The sequence below is a fragment of the Lolium rigidum genome, chromosome 7, assembly GCF_022539505.1.
Source record: "Lolium rigidum isolate FL_2022 chromosome 7, APGP_CSIRO_Lrig_0.1, whole genome shotgun sequence".
Taxonomy (NCBI): domain Eukaryota; kingdom Viridiplantae; phylum Streptophyta; class Magnoliopsida; order Poales; family Poaceae; genus Lolium; species Lolium rigidum.
In genome coordinates this window covers 99,477,501-99,483,500 of record NC_061514.1, presented here as the reverse complement: position 1 = coordinate 99,483,500, position 6,000 = coordinate 99,477,501, and positions in this window count along the sequence as shown.

The following is a 6,000-nucleotide window of genomic DNA, read 5'->3' as shown; positions in this document are numbered from 1 at the left end:
CATTGGGATCGACATTCTTACTTATCGAAGATACTACGATACACCCCCTATACTTGTGGGTCATCAGCATCCCCTTCTTCATCGACAACTTATCAGGTCACCTCTAGTGAAACTATATTTTTATTCCGTCACATCTTATTTGCTTTACTTGGAGCGTCTGTTTGTTTTTGTTTTTGTTTTTGTTTGAATAAAATCGGATCCTAGCATTCCTTGTGTTGGAGAAAGACACGCTTCGCTTTTTCATATGAACACTGATGTTCTTAGCTTTACTTTAATGTTCATGGCGAAGTTGAAAACCGCTTCGTTGATTGCTATTTGGTTGGAAACAGAAAATGCTTCATGTGGTAAATGGTATATGGTCTTGAATAATTTGATACTTGGCAATTGTTTTGAGCTCTCATAGATCATGTTTAAGCTTTTGCATCATGTAGTTTAAACCTATTAGTGGAGAACTACCATAGAGCTTGTTGAAATTTGGATTGCATGATTGATCTCTCTACGGTCTAGATATTTTCTCGGTAAAAGTGTTTGAGCAACAAGGAGACAGAGTGTAGAGTCTTATAATGCTTGCAATATGTTCCTATGTAAGTTTTGCTGTACCGGTTCATACTTGTGTTGCTTCAAACAACCTTGCTAGCCAAAGCCTTGTACTCGAGAGGAAATGCTTCTCGTGCATCCAAAAACCTTGAGCCAAAACTCATGCCATTTGTGTCCACCATAACTACCTACTATGTGGTATTTCTCTGCCATTCCAAAGTAAATTGCTTGTGTGCTACCTTTAAAATTTCATTCCTTGTCATTGCAATACATAGCTCATGGGAAAATAGCTTAAAAACTATTGTGGTATTGAATATGTTGCTTATGTATCTTATTTCTTATAAGTTGCTTGTTGAGCGGTAACCATGTTTCTGGGGACGCCATCAACTTTTTACACCTTTGTTGAATATCATGTGAGTTGCTATGCATGTTCGTCTTGTCTGTAAGGGTGATTTCTCATGATTAAATGGTTTGAGTATGCATATTGTTAGAGAAGAACATTGGGCCACCAACCAAAGCCATGTATCATGGTGGAAGTTTCAGCTTGGACATTAATCCTCAATCTCTTATGAGAATATTATTCGTTGTTGAATGCTTAAGCATTAAAGAGGAGTCTATTATCCGTTTTCTATGTTGTCCCGATATGGATGTCCTCAAGTTGAGATCTATCAAAACCGAGAAATCAAATGCGATCTATCTCCTTGGACCTTTGTACAGGTGGCATAGAGGTACCCCTTTGTGACACTTGGTTGAAACATATGTAATGCAATGATAATCCATGGAAATCCGAGCTAATTAGGACAAGGTGCGGGCAGTATTGGTATTCGATGCATGAGGCTTGCAACTTATAGGAGGTTTTATGCATAACACATATGAATTATTACTACCGTTGACAAAATTGTTTCCATGTTTTCAAAAGAAAAAGCTCTAGCACATGAGTAATCCATGCTTCCCTCTGCGAAGGGCCTTTCTTTTACTTTATGTTGAGTCAGTTTACCTACTTCTTTCTATCTTAGAAGCAAACACTTGTGTCAACTGTGTGCATTGATTCTTACATGTTTACTTATTGCACTTGTTATATTGCTTTATGTTGACAACTATCCATGAGATATACATGTTACAAGTTGAAAGCAATTGCTGAAACTTAATCATCCTTTGTGTTTCTTCAAAACCTTCTATTAAGAATCTATTGCTTTATGAGTTAACTCTTATGCAAGACTTATTGATGCTTGTCTTGAAAGTACTATTCATCAAAAGTCTTTGCTATATGATTCAGTTGTTTAGTCATTATCTTTACCATTGCTTCGAATCATTTCATTCACTTCATATGCTTTACAATAGTATTGATCAAGATTATGATAGTAGCATGTTACTTCAGAAATTATCCTTGTTATCGTTTACCTACTCGAGGGCGAGTAGGAACTAAGCTTGGGGATGCTTGATACGTCTCAAACGTATCTATAATTTCTTATGTTCCATGCTAGTTATATGACAATACTCACGTGTTTTATATACACTTTACATCATTTTATGCATTTTCCGGCACTAACCTATTAACAAGATGCCGAAGCGCCAGTTCCTGTTTTCTGCTGTTTTTGGTTTCAGAAATCCTACACAGGAAATATTCTCGGAATTGGACGAAACAAAAGGCCACAGTCTTATTTTGCACGGAGCCTTCCAGAAGTCCGAAGAGGAGACGAAGAGGGGCGACGAGGCGGTCACACCCTAGGGGGGCGCGGCCCCACCCCTGGGCGCGCCGCCCTATGGGGTGGGCCCCTCGAGCGTCCCCCGACTCTGCCCCTTCGCCTATAAATTCTCTCCGTCGCGAAAACCCTATCACCGAGAGCCACGATACGAGAAAAGTTACTATGACGCCGCCGCCAATCCCATCTCGGGGGATTCAGGAGATCGCCTCCGGCACCCTGCCGGAAAGGGGAATCATCACCGGAGGACTCTACATCATCATGACCGCCTCCGGATTGATGCGTGAGTAGTTCATCCTTGGACTATGGGTCCATAGAAGTAGCTGGATGGTTGTCTTCTCCTCTTGTGCTATCATGTTTAGATCTTGTGAGCTGCCTATCATGATCAAGATCATCTATTTGTAATGCTACATGTTGTGTTTGTTGGGATCCGATGAATATGGAATACTATGTCAAGTTGATTAATTGATCTATCATATATGTGTTGTTTATGTTCTTACATGCTCTCCGTTGCTAGTAGAGGCTTTGGCCAAGTTGATACTTGTAACTCCAAGAGGGAGTATTTATGCTCGATAGTGGGTTCATGCCTCCATTGAATCTGGGACCGTGACAGAAAGTTCTAAGGTTGTGGATGTGCTGTTGCCACTAGGGATAAAACATCGATGCTTTGTCTAAGGATATTTGTGTTGATTACATTACGCACAGTACTTAATGCAATTGTCTGTCGTTTGCAACTTAATACTGGAAGGGGTGCGGATGCTAACCCGAAGGTGGACTTTTTAGGCATAGATGCATGCTGGATAGCGGTCTATGTTCTTTGTCGTAATGCCCTAAGTAAATCTCATAGTAGTCATCATGATATGTATATGCATCTCTATTTGTCAATTTCCCAACTGTAATTTGTTCACCCAACATGCTATTTATCTTATTGGAGAGACACCACTAGTGAACTGTGGACCCCGGTCCATTCTTTTACATCTGAAATACAATCTACGCAATCTCTGTTCTCTGTTGTTCTTCGCAAACAAACATCATTCTCCACACCATACGTTTAATCCTTTGTTTACAGACAAGCCGGTGAGATTGACAACCTCACCGTTAAGTTGGGGCAAAGTATTGTGATTGTGTTGTGCAGGTTCCACGTTGGCGCCGGAATCCCCGGTGTTGCGCCGCACTACACTCCTCCACCAACAACCTTCACGTGGCCTTCATCTCCTACTGGTTCGATAACCTTGGTTTCTTTCTGAGGGAAAACTTACTGATGTGCGCATCACACCTTCCTCTTGGGGTTCCCAACGGACGTGTGCATCACGTGCTATCAGGAGGTCTTCTACGAAGAAGAGGAGGAAAACTTTGATCACTGTACCAATCAATGCAAGCTATTACCAATGCAAGCTCTACTAATGCAAAGTGCAAGATACCCTTGCAATACTCTTTTGTTTAAAGATTTGTCCAAGCCCAAGTTTTTTATCTTGCAATCTTTTACTTTGGTTATCAAGGCTTATTTTTATAGTTAACTTTGGTCTAGAAATAGAGTATTACAAGAGCATCAAACTTAGCCCAGAGAGCTAAAACTTAGTTAGCACCCCTCATGTCTAGTTGCTAGTGCTAAAACTAAAATTGACTACTCTAGATGGGAACTTGTGAATCAAATGACTTTGAAAACCATAGAATGATGAGTCATTCTACTGAAAGTTTTGAAGGTGAATATGACTTGTGAATGACAAGGCGAATTTGACAAAAACTGATGGTTGGATTCGGATGCGATACCATTCCAACTTTAGAGTACCCCCACAATACCTGATAATGGGTAGGGCTTAATTGGAAATTTATGTATTTAAGTATGGGTTCCCTCTGAATAAGCGTCATAGGGGTTATGCTGAGGCTGCCTCCGTGAAAAGTGAAATGACGTGAAATAGAGGTGAATGTCCTACCCAAGCCCTGTGCAGTTCCCAGGATGGTAGACTGCCATAGCTGGGAGGCCAAGCTCATAGGGGAGGTGCCTATACTAGGGTATGTAAGTGAAAGGTTAATGGTTGATGATCCACATACTGAGTATGATTATTCAGGGCTATCCCTAACGGATGTAATCAAAAGTTGTGACACAAGTGTACAACCTCTGCAGAGTGTTAAACTATTCGAATAGCCGCGTCCGCTGTCATGGACGGTTGGATGACCATACTGTTCCGTTGTCAGATGTTTTCTAAATATGACTTGTGACTTGAAAGGTGAATTTGACTTGATCACAACAGAGTTGTGGGAATGACACTAATGTTCCCACTTGAGTAAATTTAGACAACTAAAGAGTCTTTGACTATTAAGTATTTATGAAATAAAACTAGCTTTGTGCAAATAAACCTAGAAGCTTAGAACCATGATTAGAGCTACAAGTACTTCTATTAGTGGTAGTTTGCGAGTACTTTAAAAGTACTCATGGCTTTGTCCCTGGCTATTCAAATGGCCAAACTATGAAGAAGAGCACCAGTACCAGGAAGATGGACAACATGACGTCTATGATAACTAGGATCCCCTCCCAACGTCAAGCGTTGCCTGTGGAACAGATGGTCCGCGACTACGTTTCTTCCGCTATGTGTTTTGTATCTGATCTTTTGATCAACTGTTGTTTTAAGATTGGATCATGAGATCCCTTGTTGTAAGACGATTATGGTTTGTAATGAATAATGTTCTGTGATATCAACTATTATGTCTCGCAAAAACAATATTCCTGGGATTGCGATGTATGGCATAATAGGCATCTGGAATTAAAAATTCTGGTGTTGACAAGTTGGTATCAGAGCCATTGTTTGACCTTAGGAGGCCCTAGTTAGAATGGACGTCTGAAAAACTTAGTTTCAAAACAAAGGAAGTGAATTATTCTCCCTCTTATCCTTGAGGTCTTTTCAAAATAAGAAATCCATGCTCTATTTTCCTTGTAATTCTACATAAAATTTTGCAAACTTGATCACTTCACTAACTTACTCATCCTAATTGTTCATAGATGGAGTACAACTATGAGTTCTATCAGCTTGGCCACGGAGGAGACCTAATGTTCGAGAAGGATTTGGAGCAACTAGTTGAATATTTAGGACGCCCGTATCCCGAGTTCTTTGGAGTGCCACTCAATAGTCAGTCGGGAAGACAACCTCAGTGGGAAGTTACTGCAGATCTGAGAGGAAAGCTGAGAGCCCCAATTTGGGAAACCATATGGTTTTCTGTGAAAGGGAACAATTGGATGGATGGAATAGCCAAAGTCATGCAAGAAGCACTTGCCCGTCTATGTGGACAAAATATGAACAAGATCAAGAACACTCGCTTCTTTTACTACCCAAGACATGACCCCATGGGAAGGCCAATAACCATGCCACCGCACCCGGAGATGAACCATTATGTTGCATACCTGGACTTCATGTTGTACAAGACCCGCAAGGAGTTCGACAACGCCCGCGCCTTTCACCAAGCACATTACCCATAAAGACGAAGAACCTACTATTCCGGATGAAGAGTAGTATCCCTAGATCACTTTAGTAGAACTTACACCTAAGCAAGAGAGCACTAGTGTGAGTTTGTATCCGCCCCCCTATGTATCGTAGAACGAGGAAATGGTTCTTAAAACCATTGGTGTGTTAATTTGTAATGTGTGTTGTTTGGCATGAATGAAAAAAGTGTTGTTGGTTTTTACCACCTCAACACTACTCAAGTTTTAAACTTTTCAAACTTAACCCAAACAAACCATAGAAAATTCCCTCTTATCTTATGATGT